The sequence below is a fragment of the Melanotaenia boesemani genome, chromosome 17 (genome assembly GCF_017639745.1).
Source record: "Melanotaenia boesemani isolate fMelBoe1 chromosome 17, fMelBoe1.pri, whole genome shotgun sequence".
NCBI lineage: Eukaryota > Metazoa > Chordata > Actinopteri > Atheriniformes > Melanotaeniidae > Melanotaenia > Melanotaenia boesemani.
In genome coordinates this window covers 10,982,040-11,002,233 of record NC_055698.1, presented here as the reverse complement: position 1 = coordinate 11,002,233, position 20,194 = coordinate 10,982,040, and the positions used below count along the sequence as shown (strand labels likewise).

Here is a 20,194-nt window from a genome sequence, read left to right as displayed (position 1 = left end):
TTCTCTTCCTCACTAACATGTCTTGGCTGCCTGTTCAAGCAGTATTTTATCCATCAAAAATATACAATACATTCATCGAAGAGAATAACTTAGACAGACTTCTCCAGTCATCTGAAAACTAAAAGATCGTTTAAAGCTGCAGGCAGTGATGATCAGATGCTTTGGCTTTATTAATTTGCATTCAAAGGGACTCTAATGTGGATTAAGAGGTTTTAGATCCACAATAAGGAATTACAGATCGTTTCCTCTGTTGATAATGTGGAGAGTACTTGTTAATTAAACAGCATGTAGCTGTATGTTGAACATGAAACACAACATGCTATTTGTCCATAATTGGGAACATGTTACGTATTGATATGTTGCTTATCAAACATTTTAAGCTTGAGGGAGATTTAACAACCTTCTCTGTCATTTGCTACAAGGCCATGTTAAAAAAAAATAAAAACTCCTAATAGCAACTTGACATTGTGCTGGTCTTTAAAAAAAGATAGACTGGAACAGATATTGATCTGATTTATCCTACAGAACAAATTAAAGCCATACTACTAAACTTTTGTAGATCTTTGCACTTTGGGTTTCTCAGCCCATGTTAAGACCTGATTCCTAAGAAATTCCAAGTGGCTATTTGGTTTGGGGTTCAACTTTATTTTATTTTTTCTACTCAAAAAATCTTGGGATGTTACATGTGGCAACAGTCTTTAGTTTTATACAGCCTTAAAATATCACGGCTTGGCTAAATCCATAAGGGAGGAACTACTGAGTCATTTTACCACCACCAATCAGATGCACATCAGCTAGAAATTTATGGCACCTCTGACATGCTGCCATTTATGACTATACCAAGCCCTTTAACAACAAATATTCAGCTTAATAGCAAAGCATTGCAATTTGCCACACCACTATTGCAACAGCTTCCATTAAAAATGTAAAATTTTAACAGTAATGCATCTTTAAGGTTTTAAGTGTGAAAAATGAACAAATATTTACATTCACGACGGACACATTGCTTAGTGAAAACTTATTGCAAAAATAGGTACATGAAACTGAAAACTGAAAAAGGTGATTCTTTTGGTCCAGTAAATATAAATCACTACTCATACTAATATATATATATATATATATATATATATATATTATACTGTATACTGTACTGTATATACAGATACTGTATAATGTGATAGACAACACTTGATATTAAATGCTTTATCTTCACATAATAAGTCACTGAGAAAGCATATACTCTATGCTTCGTAATCCTGCAACCCCCCATATTTTGACAGATTTTAAAGCAGAAAAAGTGCCCATCTGCCAGGTGTAACACTGGCTCCTAGTCATGTGGTCCTTGCAAAGAGATAACCAGGCATAGCTCTAAACACCCCCAGACAGACCCTTATCCCTCTGGCTTAATGTCCTTGCGGCTGAGGGTAATGCAGAGATGGATGGCCCAAACCTATCCCTCCACACCGGGGTCCATGGCTGCAAGATTGCATGTCTGATACTATCCTCCATCTCTCCGTCTGTGACAACCAAACTCCAACATCCCTTCCTCTCATCCCCTCCCATCAAACCCCCCGCAGATCGATGCAGCTTACTGATGTGCCGTCCGTCAAATCCATGGGCTAAGCAATACACCACCTACCCATAAGGAGTGATTGGTATGAGACAGTGCATGAAATGGAGGCTAGACACACACACACACACACTTGCATGTTCTCGCCCAGTTCCTGAAATGGATCACTCAATCAGGTGCCAAATGATGAGCATTTTTTCCTTCCGTTGTCCCATCTTTTTCCTCCGCTCTCCTTCTTGCTCAGTCTCTCTACTCACATCCTTGACACGTTGTGATGAAATGGGTGCTTAAGAGTTCAACAACTGACCTGCACTCTAGGAGGCGGTCGTTCCATCACATCACCTTTCCTTCACGCACGCACACACACACACACACACACATGTATATATATATATATATATATATATATATAGCTTCATCCCTCTATCACCCCTCCATCACCTTTCATCCTTTTCTTCAACAAATCCTACCATTTTTCTTGCACTCGGGATGGATTGTTTCCATATCATTCAACTTTATGTGAACACGCCCCCTCAACCCTCTCCCACTAAAACCCACCCCAGTGCTCCATCAGGTATTATAACTAACTGGCTGAGGTGGTAATGGTAAAATGGAAGTGTGTCCACAAGCATGAAATGAAAACAAGGCTGATCCACAAAAAAGAAATCATTCATGAACAGATGCCAAGAGGAAGATGAGCACCTTGATCTCGCCAAATGAGCCTCAATTGTTCCACTCCCCCAAATTACATTATAAAGTACTTCAGAGGCTGCCCAGTTTAATCTGTAATAACATTTTAGAGACAAAAGATTTCAATGTGACAAAAAAACATATTTCAACATATTAGAACATCGTCACAGTGGATGATAAAGAAAACATGATGTGTAATGAGCATCAGCACACCATGGTTGGAAGAAGATTTAAAATGTTGTGCACCTGTAGTCTGATTTAAATCACACATGCTTACACACACGCACATCCATAAAATCACTAATTTTAATAACTTTTTCATCAACATGATGCGTTACAGAAGTCACAACTGTGAGCAGGATTTCATTTGTATGTGCAAATTGTGGTTTAAGTTCATTCCTATCCAGAATACAAATAACAAGATTTAAAATTCATCCAGTATAGAAGTCAATAAATGCTGGCAAGCAGCAGAGACAGTGACTCCTTTCTGTTTCCTGGAGTAAGAAAGGAACATCAGAATAAAGAACAATAATTACATAATTGAACACCTTCTTTTGGATTTATACCTCAAAGTTTTTTGTTGTTTATTTGTTTATTTATTTATTTTGTTTTTTTTGCAAGCGATTAAAAACAAACAGAATCCTTCCATGATTAATGCTGGTTGAATTTACAACCCATGAGTCACTGTGACTTCCTGTTGTCAAGTGTTATAAGGTGAAAGCCAGCCCTGCATACTGTACAGCAGAAGATGCAAGCGATGGTGACAGGCCTAAAGTTGACTGTGGGTGGCCACAGGAACACAGGAGTGGGGCTGCTGCACCAGTGTAAATGCCAGGCCCAGTGTGAGTAATAAAAGAGATATTTACTGTAAATCTTCAGCAGCCAGGGGAGTGATAAACATCACAAACACAATCAGCTGCTGCTTTAGTGCTGCCTACGCATCTGTTCTTCTCCTGTGGAGAAAGGGAGAGGGAACAAAGACAGGAGAGGGGGGACAACCGACTGGATGCTTCTCTCAGCATTATCAGCCATTTACTGCTTAATAAGCAAAGTCGACTGAAAAATGACCCCAAATCAAACTGAAGCAATTTGCATATAAAGGTGATGGATGACTTGCATAAGTTAGGGTGGAGTAGGACTCATGAACAAAAATGTAACTGACAGAATAAAAGCTACAACATCATTAAGAATAAATCCATTTGTTTTCCCTTTGTAGAAGTGAGATAAGTTCTGACCAGCAGTACCCAGGATTTAATGGCCTGGGGCAGTTTTTCCAAGAACTCAAACATTATTTCATCCCTGGATCTGTTGCAGTCCCGCTGAGGTCTGACATTCAGGGTAGATAAGGCAAATTAAGTCTGCTGCTGAAAGTAACTCCACCTGGTTTGTACTCACTATGCTCTACAGTAAGACCAGGACATCTGCACCAGCTGCTTTAACACAAAAGCTGTTTGTGTAACAAAGTAATATGAGGTTTTAGGAGTTTTTATTTCTACCTAGAGTAAAACCTGCTGGGAAAAAATAGGAGATTAACACGTTACTTGAATTTAAATCATGACTGCTACTGCTGATGTTGGTTACTGGGAATAACTGACTAAGCAGGCATGTTCAACACTGCAAACCCCACTCCAAATGTTCAGGGTAGTTTTTCCTCCCACAACTCTATTTTGGCTCTGGCTCCTGCAGTGGTGGTAAAGGGAACCTGTTTTGTGGAAAGCACCTGTATTAGCAAGAGGTATTCATAGACACAACAATGACCCCCCATTGGGGTGCCTTTTTTGTGCTTCTATATACTCCAAAATCATAAAATCCCCAAAAAACACTTAGACTTTTCTAACTTTTTCCACCAAAGTGGAAAAAGTTGAAGTGGACTTCATCTGTCCAAAGTGTTTTAACATCTGTGATCAGACAACCCAGGACGTGTATTAGCATCATGTGGGACTATTCTCAGAAAAGTGTAAACCTAAATGAGCTTTGGGTCACACAGTAGGACATGGATATCCAATGCCAGTCCTTGAAAACTGCTATCATGCAGGATTGAGATATTGCCTCAGATTTAGACTCAGATTAATGGGTGATTTACAGGCTATTTAGAAGAGCAGTGTCTTAACTCACAGGAGGTATTACTCACAGAAAACCCCCCGGCTTGTCTGTTATGTAAACATATACACATATTTCTGCTCCTCAAAAGTAGTATTTTCTTTTAATATTACAGGCAGAAAAATGGCTGTTTATTACCAGCAGATGTTTTGAGTTTTCAGCCTTTTCTTCACAAACAGGGTAAAAACTGCAGAGTTTTTAACCTGAACTAAATTCAGTTTGTGTCAGTTGTATGGACACTGAGCTTTGCAAAAATAACTAATCAAATATTTTATGCACCTTTTATTTCTCTGATTCTGCAGCTGTTATATAACAGGCCTTGGTGAATTGTTTGCAGCAGCTCAGATTAACCTTCTAAATAAAGACATAATTCAGGTCACTGAATGTAGTCTTTTCCTGATTTGTCTTGTTGGGTTCAACATTTAGTATGGGAAAAGTTGGGAATCAAACCAACAACCTTCCAATTAAAAGCGATGATAATTCAACCTCCAGAGCTGCAGGAAAAAAGCAGCATCAGCCTACATTATTTTCAGCCCACCAATGAATTCTACCAAGGAAAAACCCAGGAAGCAGCAAGTTCAAAATATTAATAACAGATACGAATATGAAGGTATATTAAGAAGGTCACGTCACATGGTATCAATGCAAAAGCAAATAAGACTGATGGAAAGGGAGCTTGATGAAGGTGAGAGCAGACCATCTGTGCAGCTCTTGCAATTTCTCACCTCATTGATGCACAACACATCTACTCTACACCTTCGCTCTTCTGCTCCCCACCTTCTCCCAATCTTCTGTCAGGCTGGCCACCGTCCATCTGCCTCCTGGAAACTCATCATACTTGCATTAAATCCCAAATACTTGTTTTTTGGTAATCATCCACAAGAACAGTAATTATACGTTTTTGTAATTGCATGAAGGGTCTTTGATATGAACTGATTTCTACCCTAAATTGACAGTGAATGAGAGGAAGAAAGTGGTGGAGGGCAGAAGGTGACCTTGCCGCCAAACAAGCACCCTTCGATAAATGATATGGCTTCCCTTACGGCAAAGAGGAGGTCATCACCCAGGGAGGGGCAGTGAGATTTTATCTGTTGAGTAAAACTGGGAAGAGCAGAAAATTTCCTGGGCACAGGCCCATTTACCAGAAGCAAAGGGGGGAAAAAAAAACCTAAATGATTAAAAAGGACCAAAGGAGTGGAGGTGGCCTCAGGAAGCAAAAGGGAGAGTCAGAGTGAGAAAAAAAGAATCGTGAAAATGTGCAAATTTCAAACTTCAAGGAGGAGTACAGCCAGCATCCTCAACTACTATCTCTGAGATAGCAGCTTGCTAAGGTAGTAGCTTGCTGAAGTTAAGGTGACAAAATCCAAGCTCTTCACTATACTGTAGCAAAGCTATAGTTAAACCTCTCCCCTCAGCATTTAAGGCCTTATCTTTCCACTTCCACAGTCTTTCTTTCCTCAACCTTAATTACAATGATATTGCACTAAAATGTAGAAGTTTGTTAACATTTGTATTGTAATCTGTATTATATATACTTATTTTTTATTGCTGTTGGTGAGACCAAAGACTAACTCCCTGCCTTGGTGGGACAATAAAATTCATTAATTTAAATTTCAAAGCTGTTATGAAGAGACAACCAAGTGTCATGTTATGTTCTAGTAGACGTTTTGCATGATAACCAAAAATACTTGTGCTTAAGTGATTATAAACTATTGTTATGATTTGGCTTTAATTAATGAATTCTGAGCTAAAGCTGAGGCTGCAACTGTTAAAGATATGCAAAATACTTGCACATTTGAAATCAAATAACATCATATTGCAGGAACTTGAATTAATTTATTCACATTTGGAAGAAATGTTGACTCAGACTGAAAGATTGCCCAATTAAATTTGGATGGTTACATTTCTACATGGTTCACGCATCTGTGACATCAATATTGTTGGTGCTACAATATAGAAGCTGAATGACAGACCAAATCTGTCACTTTGTTCAAGCTTCTGACCCTGTCCAAATGGTAATTGCTAACCAATGATAATGCATATTTTAACCTTTTCTTATTCACCTTATTCACCCATTCACACTCATTCATGTAGAACTCTCTCTTAAAATGTGTTGCTGCTTGTTAAAAGTTTGGACAACATGTTCTATCATTTTGAATAAGTAGTTGTGTACCAAATGACAGTACATATGAATTTCTACTGATAATTTTTTTAAGTGAGTTATGAGATCAAATAACAGTATTTAATTAGGTGTATAACATTCAGAGAACCAGTTAAAACATGCTACTGGCGGCTGTAGCTCAGGAGTAAGAGCAGTGGTCTTTCGACCGGAAGGTAGGTGGATCAATTCCAGGCTTCCACTGACTACATGCCGAAGTGTCCTTGGGCAAGACACGTTGCTTCCCGATGTGCTTATCAGGGTGTGAATGTGTGTGTGAATGGGTGAATGTGATAAGTAGTGTAAAGCACTTTGAGTGGTCAAACTGAATGGAAAAGTACAAGTCCATTTACTGATAGTGTAAAATGTTAATGTTCGCTGCTCTCTGTGACCAGTGCATATTGCACATGTATATAAGTGATATGAAAACACAGACTCAAAAAGTAATTATTGAAATTTATAATTTCTTAAACTTATAATTATTTATAAGAAAACATATCATTCGTATGAGTGGTTGCAAACCAAAACTGTAAAAGCAACACTACGTAAGTTTTCAAACTTAAAACTCTCTGCTTCTGACTCATTTTGATGGCATATAGACATTTATTATGTACATTTCTGGATCCTGAAGCTGAGATTTTTTTTTTCCCCCAGTCCAGGATGCATCATGAAATCTGTGTTTTTCCTGTATAATATTGTTTCACTTGCTAGCAATTACCAACACACTGGCCATTTTTGAATGTGCACAATGGCTGATTCAGCAAAGCAACATAAGAGGATATTATCAGAGGAAGTCGGGAAAAGAATGAGAAAGTGACAGAGCAAGAGGTAAAACAAGCCTAATATGGGACTGATTTTGCTGGAAAGACTTCAAAGAAGAGACAGGATGCAAGATGGATGCTGAATTAATCTTTTTTTTTTAGGTGGCACCAGCACAACTCTGCACTGAAATAAGTGGGTATGAAAATACCCATTAATTCCACATACCTACATATTTATGTTTATGGAATACATATTTTCAAACAGAGAAGGCCTCTTTTTGTTTGTTTATGGGATCTATTTTGTTTTTGTATTAGAATTTGGATTTTTATGTTTTCTAAGGATTGCCAGATTGAATAAAGTTTATTGGTATATTAAACAAATAATTCAGATTATTTTACAAGGAAAAAGACAATATATTAACCAACTAATTGAAAGAATTGACAGATCAATAGATAGAGGGGGAAAATATTCAGCTGTAGCCCTATTTTATATCACCCAGCTGTTATCCAACCTACTATGTGTTTTAGCAGTTTGGCTATTACCAGCCTGACTCAGAAACAGAGGTACAGACTTATATAAACGATAACTTCACTGGTCAGCACAGTCTTATATATCTTTATGTTTTTAGCTTGTTTCTGTACACCGAGTCTGCCATGTAAACTGCTTCAACCTAAAACATACATTTACCGCAAGGCAGGCTTGCTGTTTAATGTATGGTTACTGTGAAAATTAAATGGAATAAAGTATTAAGATTAATCCTGTTCATTTGACCAGTCAATTATGTGAGAAATTATGAAAATCCCCACAACATAGGTATAGAATGTATACTGTGATATGTTTCATGTCTTAACTGGGCTGCACTAACAAGAGGATATGCCTTAAATACAAAAGTACAAAGAAAATCTGTTTGTGTTTGAAGTAAATAACATTTGTGCAGCATCCAAGTGGCTTCTGATCTCAAAATTCCTTTATATATGTAACATTTTTTACTAAGTCCTGTTGCTTTGTGTGCAAATAAAATATTGTGCCATCATCAGAAGACCCTTTGGATGAAATAGCGTCAATTTAATCATCAAAGCGAAAATAAATTTCTCACCCTGGTAAACATCCAGACAACAGATCTTCAGACTCAAATAATAAATTAAACAAAACTTTTTTGAAATGCTTTCAGTTTCCCATAAATACACTTTCAAGCTTTTAAATAGTAGAGTGTTGTGGTCAGTGGTTACAAAACAGACAAGTCTAAAAAAAAAAAAAAAAAAAATCTCACATACTGGCCTCCCTGCTTCTCTGTACCCCCATCTTCAAGGTTATTGCTGAGCCATTTGTTGCGGATTAGATAATTGACTCTTAGATGAGGGATAACCGTGATTTATGGAGAAAGAGAATACATAATCCTCCATATCTCACTGGTGATTTATGGCATGATAGAGCCCAAGTGATGGCCATTTTATCTGATTGTACGTCATGCAAAGTAGTCGATCAAGTCTGTTCGCAATCGGTCACGCCTTGTCCCGGCTGAGATGACAAGGATGAGAGACGGCTGCTTCTCTCTCTATGGGTTTCTTTGGTCTACTTAAAGCTCTTTAAGGCAAGTTATCATATGCAGAACGGAGTTAACCAGCTGCATCAATCACACTCACTTTCCAAGCACCAACCAAGTGGGATTTGTGATTTGCATGACTTATGAACTTGTGGAGATGCTCAGCACTGAAGCTCCAAAACATTGGTGTCCTTTCTACTATAAACACTTGTTGTGTAACTTATTTGAGTAAAAATAAAAGATCACAGTTAAAGTCTAATAGCTGAAATCCAGTATGTGTATAAGTGTCTTCTTTTGTTCTTTTCCCTGCTAAATCATGTCATGACTCCTCGCTTTGTATGGGTCTCTGTACAGTATTAATGCTTTACAGTTTTACTAAATATGCTTGTTTACATTTGCTTAGGTATTATCTCTATTTTTCACTTGTCCTTGTCATTTTGTTTCCTATACTTAAGTGAATAATTTCAGGAAAAAACAAAAGTTTTCCACCACTGAAAGTTGTTCTTGTCATAATCTGTAATCATGCAGAAGTACTATTTCCCTGCGGTGATGTCATTTCTTTAAGAGCTACCAATCTTTCACCGCAGTGAGTCTAATATGGAGCCCTCTCCCTCTAAGAAGCTCAATATTTAATTTGACCTTAAGTAACTAAAAAAGGGAGAAAATCTGAACAAGCTTATGACTTTTGGAAAGCAGATCCTTAATAATTGCTCAGACTCCGTGCATGAGCGTTCATGTTGAGCATGATGGGTGTCTGTGAGCAACTATAGCGGCATCAATTATTAATTATCCATATCTAATTCAGGATCCTGTCCTCTCATATTCTTGGGAGTGCACACTTTATGTTGGGAAAGAAATAGAACTCTTGGTTCTTGTTGAAATTATTTGGTCCAGATACCAATTGTTCTCTTAAATTTAATACTGGATATTTGGAACCAATTTAAAAGACGACATATCTTTAATCTAACCTGCACATTTCACATCTACTATAGATTCAATTTAGTAACGGAGCCCAAGGCTGTGCCTCTCTCCAATTATTCCTCATATTAAGCTTTTTTAGCTTGCCCCTGGCTTTTGCTGCTTCTTGTCCAATCCCTTAATGCATTATTTTAAACTTTTTTTTTCTTATCAATGCCTGTTGTATAATTGAACTTCCCACACACATTACGGTTTTTTCTGTATAAATCAGACATCCCTTTTCTACATTATGGCTCACCGCAATCTGACTCCCAGTTTTAATAACAAACTTTTTTTTTTTAATATGATAAAAATAACCAAGATTTTTTAATTTATTTAAAACTACTTCTAAAAGCATAAATGTCCATACAGTCATGGCTGCAATATGTAGTGAGCCACAGGAATCACAGTGGGAGCTTAAAGTGCTTTGCAAGACTTCCTTTCATATGATGGATGTGTTGAATATGAATATAATAAAAGGAACCATGGTGTTTTAATTGGATGTGTGCTCATGGTGGGGATATATTTATACATGTCCACACAGGGATTATGTTATTACATTTAGACCATTTTATTTCATGTGACCTTTGGATCTTCTCAAGCTTGTTTGAGCTTCCAAGGATGTCATGCATAACATTAGCCTGGCAAGTGAACAGTCAATAATGGATAAAATATATAAAAAAATTGTTACAGGGGAACTTTTTCAAAAACCCCAAGGGTTTTAGGGAATTCTTTTCTATTATGAGAAAACCCTTCACTTTTTTATTGACCAAGATCTTGTTCCAGAATAAGAAGCATTCAGCAAGAGAAGTAAGGTGGGAGAAGGTTTTGAGTCTCCATATTGGTCAAAACTAAAAAAATGTGTTTAATAATGACTAATGGGAATATCGGGTGAATACCATTATGAGGGGGTGTAATGTCACGTATTGATGGATAGGTACTGTCTGATTCAGTCTGCAGTTTTCCCACCAACTAGTACTCGGTGACAATAAGTACGTAGAACAGAACAACAGTCATTTCAAGTGTTACAAAAGAAAAATGTTGACAAAGGAGATGATGTATGCAACATCTAAATAGATTGAGTCCAAACATGGAGTGGTGGGGCTTAAAAATGAGCAAAAACATATCACTGCAAAGGAAGAATAAGTCTTATTGCAGTGACATCAAGAACAAACCTAATATCACCAGCAGGTACAATCACAGAGTCATAAAATTTAAACAATGTTGTACTCCTTGTGAACAGACCACCTGGATAAATAACAGCTGTCATAGTTTGCACCAGTAATATGTAGTCACCTTTTTTGGGAGGTGTATGTCAGCATATTTTGAATTTACCTGAAAGCCAAACATCACAAAGTACTTCATCCCAAAATCTCCGAAAGAAGTTACACAATAGGCTAAAACAAAGGCTCCTTGTTGTTTACATGTTACAGCTTCAATCAAAATTCACTCTGTGTACTCTGGAACTAATGTATGCAATTAGGTTTTTTTTTTTTAATTACTATCTTGAGATAACAAGACAGTGGAAGCCAAATTTAAAAATGGTTTGGGCCAGTGTAAAAACTGCTTTGGTGATGATTGGTCCTCACATGATCTGGTCATTTTCCATAACAGCAGCTTCCTGGAAAATTCCAAATTTTTTCTCCCTTTAATGTTTTTCTTTTAAATTAAGTAAGGCTTTAACAATTATGAATATTATTTAAATTATTAATGATATTTAGTGGATTTATGAACATTTTAAGGCATGGCTTCATAACATAGGTCAGATGTAGAATGGCCTGCTGGTCATGTCTAGCTTTTGGGTTGTAACGTTAGACCAACTTGCCCCTGTTTAGTTAATCTAACCCAAGAGAGGGTTGAGGGGAAATTGGTTCAAATCTGGTAAGGTATGGTAAAATAGGTTAAAAAAAATTGTTCCGCAGAGCCAAATAAAAAACCCTGACACATTTTCTTTGATTTGTTTTTCCTTGTCAAAAAGAATATTGATCAGGTGTTCATCACCCACATTTGTACTCGACCAGTTGGAAATAGTAAAGTATATCTGTAGATCATGGATCTCAAAACCTGGTCCTCAAGGCCATTTCATTTCCATAAAGTGTGTTGGAGCAGAGAAGTGCTAAAACCTGTAGGACAATATGCCTTGAGGACCTTGCTGTACATGCTTATAGTGCACCATTAGTGGGATTAGTGAAGTGTTTCAACAATTGTTTTGTTTGTTTGGTTTTTGTACAGACATATATGCTTTTAAAAGGTTGATACAGTGCGTGGATTTAATCATGTTTCCCTCTTTCTGTATTTTTTAGATTAGATAGAAACAATGATCTAGCACGCTATGAAAGCCTGTCAGTGTCATTAAATTAATATCAAATAATCTATTTAAGAACATGTACAGAAAGGCTCAAGTCACACTGTCAATAATGAAATACTAGTTGTTTATGAGACTCTGCTGTTTGAGGTAGTTTTATGAATTAAGGTACTTTTGTCTCTAAACTGCACAAGACCCCCCCCCCCCCCCCCCCCCCCCCCCCCCCCCCCCCCCCCCGGTTTCAGTATTTATTTCAACTTCATTATTATTTCTCTGTATTTTCTTTAAATAACTGAATAAGTCATTAAAACATTCATCCCCACTGATGCAGTTAAAAGTGACCTATAAACTGCATGAACTTTTAATAAGATTAAAGATTGCTGATGTCTCCAAAGCATTGAGGATACAAGATGTACAAAGAACGGCTGTATTGATTTTGGTATAACATAGTGGTACAAGTAATTTGTGAAATTTCTATTAAACATAGCTTTTACTTTTGAGTTTAAAGGAAGCAAGTTGTTTGTTCATTGAATTGTGAGTGAAAAGATAAAAAAGAAAAAACTAATACAAAAATGTTGTTGTTGGCTCTGCTGTCCAAAAAAGACAATATTCTTTTTCCAGCCACAACAGCCAATGGGGGCTTGATTCGTAGACAGTAAAGCTAGAACCATGTATGACCAGCCATTAACTTCACATTTAACCATGAAATGAAAGCTCAACAGGAGGCAACAGTTCATTGCAGGTCAAGAGGCCCAAGCTCTGGCTTTCTACCTATACCCGCCTTTTCAGGTGCTTTCTCCTGGTTCCTCAATGAAAGGTTCCTCACATATGTTTTGCTCATGTAAATTAATCTTGCGCTGAGGCCTGCCAACTCTTGACAAAATGAGCCAGTTTTTAAGCTTGACGGACATATAAACATTCCTGAATGTGTCAACAAGCACAAGCACAGCCATAAAAACTTGATTTGTTTGCTGCTGCCTTTACCAAATGTAAAATTTAACAGTTTATTTATATTGTATCTTGTCTTACCGCCTTTTATGACTTACGTAAACCAGGTATATTGTCTTACTGCTTTGTCACGTACACACACATGCTTGCGAAAGAGCCCCTGTGCTCCTTCTCACTCACTGATTGACAGTAGCCTATTCAGTCCAAACCCACATAGATATCATTTGCAGGTTCATGCGCCTACACTATTCCAGTGTTTGCCTGAAACAAGAAATGAGATGGGAATCGAGAGCAAAGAAACAACACAGCATCAACTCTGTGTACTCAGGACAGAACTCCAAGTGCCAACTTATTCCTTGGAAACAAAACAAAACTTGCACAAAAACTAATGCAGCAGTTAAAGCTGATCATTGTGACTACATGCTGTATTGTGTGACATTCAAATGCATTAAGCATTAAGGCTTTATACCTGCACGTTCTCTGCATAAAAGTCACCACTATATGCACTGCACAGGTCAGCAGAGGCTTGACGCACACCTCTTCCAGACCTAATGTGCACCCCTGCTTGCAGCATGGTTACTTGGAAGTACTCCCTTGTTGTGATCCTAGATAAAAAGCCAACAAACACATAAAACAGAAAGTTTAAAATAACTGTAAAGAAAGATTTGTGAAGTACCCCTTCAACTGACTGACTAACTACTAAAGAAATGTACACAGGATAAGAAAATCTCTCAAAAACCCAGAAGCAGTTTTTAAAATGTTTTTCCACTGGCCAAACTGCAGTATTCACAGGTTCTCATTGTACCAGAATGGGATCACAAAATCCAAGTGTAAACAGTTACTTTCACTGAACGTATGTTGTGGTCAGCATAACAAAAAGTGGCTGCAGCTCACAAGTTTTTTCCTACGGTTTTCCATAGAAACTTTGAACTAAACACGCCTGTTCCTTGGGAGATAGAGTCAAATGGACTTACAAGTTGTTACCCTCAGAGCTCTGACTATAAACTTGAATGTAATTAGAAAGGATTTACCGGTAATTGGTTTGTTTTAGCAGGGTATGCTCACATTTTAAAAACCTGTTTAAACATGTTACTTTTGGTATAAGAGCAATATCAGGGAGTAGCTGCATTTCCATTCAGTGGCTAGACTGTGTCATTTCCATGTGGTGGTATAACAAGAACCAAAACTTAAAGGAAGAGGAGATGTGAGCCTTCATAATTTTTTTTCAACTGGGTATATTGTAATTGTTTTTATTTTTTGTTTTTTTTTTTCATTTTAACAATATTTACTGTATTTAATCTTTGGAAGCAGAAGCAGTTAATTTTCCTTGTATTTAGTCATGTGATTACAGTTTTGCTACTTAACCGATTCGTGCTGGGTATTTCCATTTTCAACAAAAACAAATGGAAGTATGACTAGTGTTAAACAAGAATGTACCACTATACAAACTAATGTGAGAGGCTGTACTAAAGCTTTCAATTCAATTCCAACATTAGGCTGCTCTTGTAATTTAATTATATTAAAAGGTCCCATATTATGCAAAATTCCATTTCTAAAGGTTTTCTAACAATCATGTGTGTCCTCATAGCCTTTGTATGAGGCCCAAAAATGAGAAAATTCTGTCTCCTCTATCGCTTGCTCCACTTTTTAGCGAATGTGTGCTCAAACGGGTGAGTCTGAGATCTTTCCCTTTGTGACCTTCTACCCAGGTGTCTTGGAGCCCTGATAAAACTTTTACCCTGAATTGGTTGCCTTAGGCAGGCCAGTCATATCCTAGGTAGCTACTCTTTGATTTCTTGGGCTCCCGCTTTCAAAACATATAGAAGCATTTGGGGGCTAATTATGTTCAGAACCTTGCCAGGGCCTTAAAATTCATTTGTGGTTTAGAAACAAAATCTTATTTAACTCTCCGCACAGGTGCTCCTCAGAGCCAAAATCGGGCAGGCTGTCTTCAAACCCCCCATGCACTGAATATCAAACATTCACACTGATAAGATAGCGGCGATCACTGATTCAGTGCTTAAATCCTGCACAGGGGTGGCATCCTCAATGTTGCTTTTTAACATTAGTGTGATATTCTCAGAACATGCACATCACAGTGGGACCTCTTGTAACACTTAAAAGATAAGGTTCAAAGGAACGTTCAAAAATAAAATGGTAAAGTAAAATAAGAAAGCCAGACAGTAGTGCAGACACTGATGAAACCTCAATGAACTGCTTGATAATTCACTTCAAGTGAGTAGAACTGCAGCTATCAAAAAATCTATTAATTATTTTTTTCTTATTAGTCCTGTAATCCAACAGTTGTTTTCTTAATTTATCTAACCATTTTCTGTTTACTTGATTAAATTCAAGAATATACTTGACTTAATTACTCATTCATCACGGGCTGCCACCTGGGTTTTGCTTTTGTTTAAAGGGGTTGTTTGTGCACATCCTCAGAGATTAATGCTTCGTGTTTGCATGCTGTAATATGCAAGTGACTAGTAGGGATAGTGTAGGAACTAGTTCGACCCAATTTAATGTGACATGGTTGATAGCGGTAAAAACGGCAAAAAGGTTTGAAGACAAACACATAGCAGGCTTGGTCTCAGGGCCATATCATAAGTGAAATTGCTGCTGTATTTTATGCCATGATTACAAAAGTATCCAAAATGCTAACTTATTCTATTCTCAACATGGTCATAGGTCATAGTGTTGTTTACCCCCTACAAATTCATCAACTCTGTCTGGTCTAAGACTGCCAAGGTCCTAGTGGAATCCTCCAGTAATAAGCGTAGTTCACAACCAAGTATGTAAATAATTACACTCATGATTGGGGATGGGAATCAAAAACCAATTCCACTCAGGAACCTGTTCAAAATTTTCCAAAGTACAGGAATTGTGTGCCACTGTGCTTATTAATGCTCTATTAGATATGAGCATCTGACTGTCGTTGGATGAGATGATCCAGAGCATGGCTAAATTTCATTGAGAAACGTGACAATGGCAAAAGTTCTAATGTCTGTATTGGAAAGGCCAATAACAGTAACATAGGTCAGACATATATCCTTGCGCGGAAGAGTACGCACCTTAATCACTACTCTTCTCAGTTATATGAGTGAAGTAGAGTACTCTCTGCCTGATGTGCAGATTCTTTTAATTTTAATCCAGTTGTCAAAATAATGGAATAACTTCCTGCTGGAGAGTTCATCATTCTGGTGAAAATATTCCTGCTTTATCTTTCTGGAGGCTGTTAGCAGGCTGCTACAGGTAAAGTGCTTACGTGTTGAAACAGTCATGGTGGGTGTATTTTGCAATATGCTTTCTGTGTGTGCATAGGCCCATGTGCAAGCAGAGAGCAGAGGAGAAATCGTGCAGTCATGTAAATAAGACAAATAACATCACACTGGTGTTTTAATAAAAGGATAAAGTATAAACCTGTGCTAAAGGAAAAATTTAAAGGCAGGCGGGGCACTGTCCTGATACACTTGTAGGGAAAAACTGTTATAAGAAGCATTCAGGAGCCAGATGTTTGAATTACGCATCACTCATTTAGTCACCTGGTGAATCTGTGGCAGCATTGCATTAATAAGGTAACAATGCAGCAGTCAGTGTTTATTTTACTGCACTCTTGGTTGATTTCACGTTAACATCTACAGAGTTTTTATATTAGGTGATGCATTATTTCCCCCTTTTCAGACTAGATCTGTAGTTTTGGCATCCATATCTGAAGATTTATTGATCTGAATTATTTTCTTTACATAGTTTGTGTGGAGTTGACAAAGATTTTAACCTCAAAGTTTACTATGTTTAGTTATTAAAGGGGTAGTGCACACAAAAATGTGTTTGGGCTGTAAACACTATTAATTAAATGTGATGAAAATCACATACTATACACCGTAAATCTGTTATAGATAGGAAATCAAAGAACTGGATCGACAGGCATTGCCATCACTAAAATCCTATGAATTCCCATCCCTACTCATGACAGAGCCACCCCACTCAGCAAAAGTCTGTTAGAAAGATGTTTCATCAACATTGTGATTTGGCTGAAAAGTGAAAAGGTGAAAAGAGGTAGAAAAGACGTTCATGAAGACAATTAAAAAAAAAAAAAGCTTCAACAGACTGACCTTATTTAGCCACAAAGGCTTGGTGGGCAGTAGCCAGTTCAAATGTAAAGGTAAAACGCAAGAATATTTCCAGCCTAAAACTTGGGTTAAGTTACCTAAACTGCAACTTTCTTTAAACTTTAAACAGTTTTACTAAAACATTGTCTCAAAAAGAAATTAAGTCACAAATCACAAAATAAAAAGAAAAAATCAAAATGCAAACTAATGTTAAACAAAAGGATCTTATAGATGATTGGTTTTCAAACTGGGGGTCGCGAGATAATTTCAGGGGGTTGCCAGATAATTGTAAAACAAATATATAGCCTACATTTGTCAGACAAATTTGGGATTTTTTATTAGGATTGTCAAATTTAAACTATTAACAGATAAATATTTGAATTTAGCACATGATTTTTTTTTTTTAAAACAACACTGCATAAACAAAGTTAGTAAACATGTCATATTAAAAATCTGACATTATGAAAGAAGCTAATTTTGGGCATTTAACTGCCTTGTCACAGTGGTGAACTACCAAGAACCGCTTTATCCTCCTTAAATATAGAGGATGCTGCAGGATGACCTGTATGATACATCACACCATTAATCACAAAGTCTTCACTTGGGGGTGGCGGTCACAAGCACCAACATATGTTATCTTGGGGGTCATGGCTCAAAAAGTTTGAAAACCACTGTTATATTTGATAATCCAGGACGACTTTTGACTTTAATGTTATATTTTTAATTTTCACTGGAACATTTATCATTTAGCCTGGTTTTAGTCTCTCCACTTCAGTGAGACCTTCACTGAAGCCATTGGGAATAAATATTCAAAATTCCAGGGACCAGAGCTTCTGTTATGTGCAAGTGTCCAATAATTGTCCAGACTCTTTCTCCGTTCATAATTTCACCAAGCCAAACTAAATATCCACACACCTGGACTGTTAACAATGGACCTCTCTGAGACACGATAAGGTTTAATACATTTTATTTCACAAAGGTAGCAAGAGGAATGGTCTTACTATTTGGAGCCGTCTGCTCGATCACGTGTCGAGCATGTGACACGGAAGTGTTGCGAGCATTGTCTCTGAGCATTGATTCAGCATGCCAAAAGTCACGTGATAGACCAAACGAGGCCTCGTTACGTCATCAACGCGTATCGAGCAGCCAGCGGGATCTTTGAAGGGACCGGGCTTGTCAATCTCTCAGATTCCAAACACTAAGGAGATCGCGGGTTTTTAAGAGGAGATTCTGTAGCGATTGTGTGACATTACATTTTGAAAACAAATTTAGGAAAAGCATCACATCAGCATGAGCTTATATTGAACCACATTTAGCTTTTAGAGATTTGGGGAAACAAACGTCTGCGCAAGACGCCGCTGCCAGAGTAACTGCTGAAGAAGCTCGGAGTATGAGAGAAGGACGGAGCAGGGGGTGCCTTCAACATCACAGGTAAGCTTTATTCCCCTTTCTTTATATTGATGTTTTTTAAATAGCCTTGCAAAGAGCAGACTTTAAAGTTAATCATAAACTTCAACCAGAAGCATCAGAGGAAACGTCTCAGTCTACAGCTGCAGAGGAAAACCACAACCTGCAGGACCTTAGACACCAAGCTGGTTTCTGATCACCATAAACAGAGAATTTAATGTTTTTAAACTTGGTTAATTACAATTTTTTTCTTGTGTTTCTTTCAGGTACAACCTCTCCAAAGCTGGAGAGGTAGTGTGCCAGAAGAAGAGCAGATGGAAGCCTGACATTATTGAGAAAATACGTTTTTAAATAAAAATTTATGACACATCACGATGTTGCCAAAGTTGTTTTTCTCATCATACATTTCAAGATTCAAAGTGTCTTTGTCATTTGCGCAGTAAGGAAACAAGTTTCCCTGAACAATGAAAATCTTACTTTGCCGTCCAACCTGAATGCCATAAAACATTATAAAATAAAAATAAACAATTTGAAAAAAAAAACTAGATAGACGATAAAAAAAAACTGAGTAAATAATCTATGTACATAAATGTGCAGTGTGCTATAAACTGTAGTGCCACATTTAACAACGATCAGCTATACAAAAGAAAACAACTCATGAGGTAGACGATAACACACATTTGCAATTTCTATTATAAATAATAAGACACATAAAACAGTAAACAATTTTATTACAACTGTATAAAATAACTAACACAGTCACTATCCCCGTGGCCTTCCCACTGCGTAACTACTATCATTACAGATTGGTTTACTTAAGTTACACCACAATTCGGTTACCTAAACAAATGTTACCTAATATCGCTCTTTGTTATTTATATGAACAACAGAAAATAAATATTCACTCGGATGGTAGATTACATATCGTTTATTGAACACGTATTCAAAGTTGAGATAGGGATGACAGATGTGAGGTGTCAACGCTGTCCTTCTGATACATCAGACTCCCACAGCCAGCAGATGGAGCTCTTTGGTTTGGTCAAATGATTCAGAACACTAAGCCATTTTCAAGCATTTGGTTCAAAGTTGGCTCGATGATTCATGAGGCCTCGGTTTCACCACCCCTATTTGGAGACACGGAGGAGTAGAATAACCATTCTAGAGATATGGAGGGAAGAGAAAGAGGAGTAGTCCATGCATGTTGCAATGAGATCAGACAGGGAATGAATGTGGTCCTGGGGTATTTGTAGCAGGGTGAGTGGACTGGATACAGGTGTGGATGATTAGGAATCCAGAGAGTGACTGGCTGGCAAGGGTGTGGACAATCAGTCATCCAAAGAGTGATTGCTGTGGAGCATGGCTGGAAAGGGTGTGGACATGGCAGAACCTTGTGCGAGTGTAATAAGGAAAGAACAGGTTTGGGGCTTTATTAGCAAAAATGTAACAGTAAGACAAAAGTGCACTGCATTTATCTCAGAAGACAAAACAAAAGCAGATTTAAAAAGCAGGACAATATTTTTTTTCTTTCTTTTTTAAACACTGTTTGTCTTGTTTTAATTACCATTTCAGCCATAATAGTAAAATAAACTACCTAATTCAATTGATCGTCAAGCCGTTGCCAACAACTTGCAAACTTGATGGAACT

At 37.4% G+C, this 20,194-nt stretch overlaps 1 long non-coding RNA gene across 1 annotated transcript; it reads left to right on the top strand.

The window, feature by feature from the left end:
* Positions 1-417: 417 nt before the first annotated feature.
* Positions 418-18,552, top strand: LOC121656463. The gene is made up of 5 exons (XR_006013396.1): positions 418-427; positions 2,942-2,946; positions 6,588-6,598; positions 15,773-15,781; positions 18,459-18,552. It is a non-coding gene; the product is annotated as an uncharacterized LOC121656463 (long non-coding RNA).
* The last annotated feature ends 1,642 nt before the right edge of the window (positions 18,553-20,194 follow it).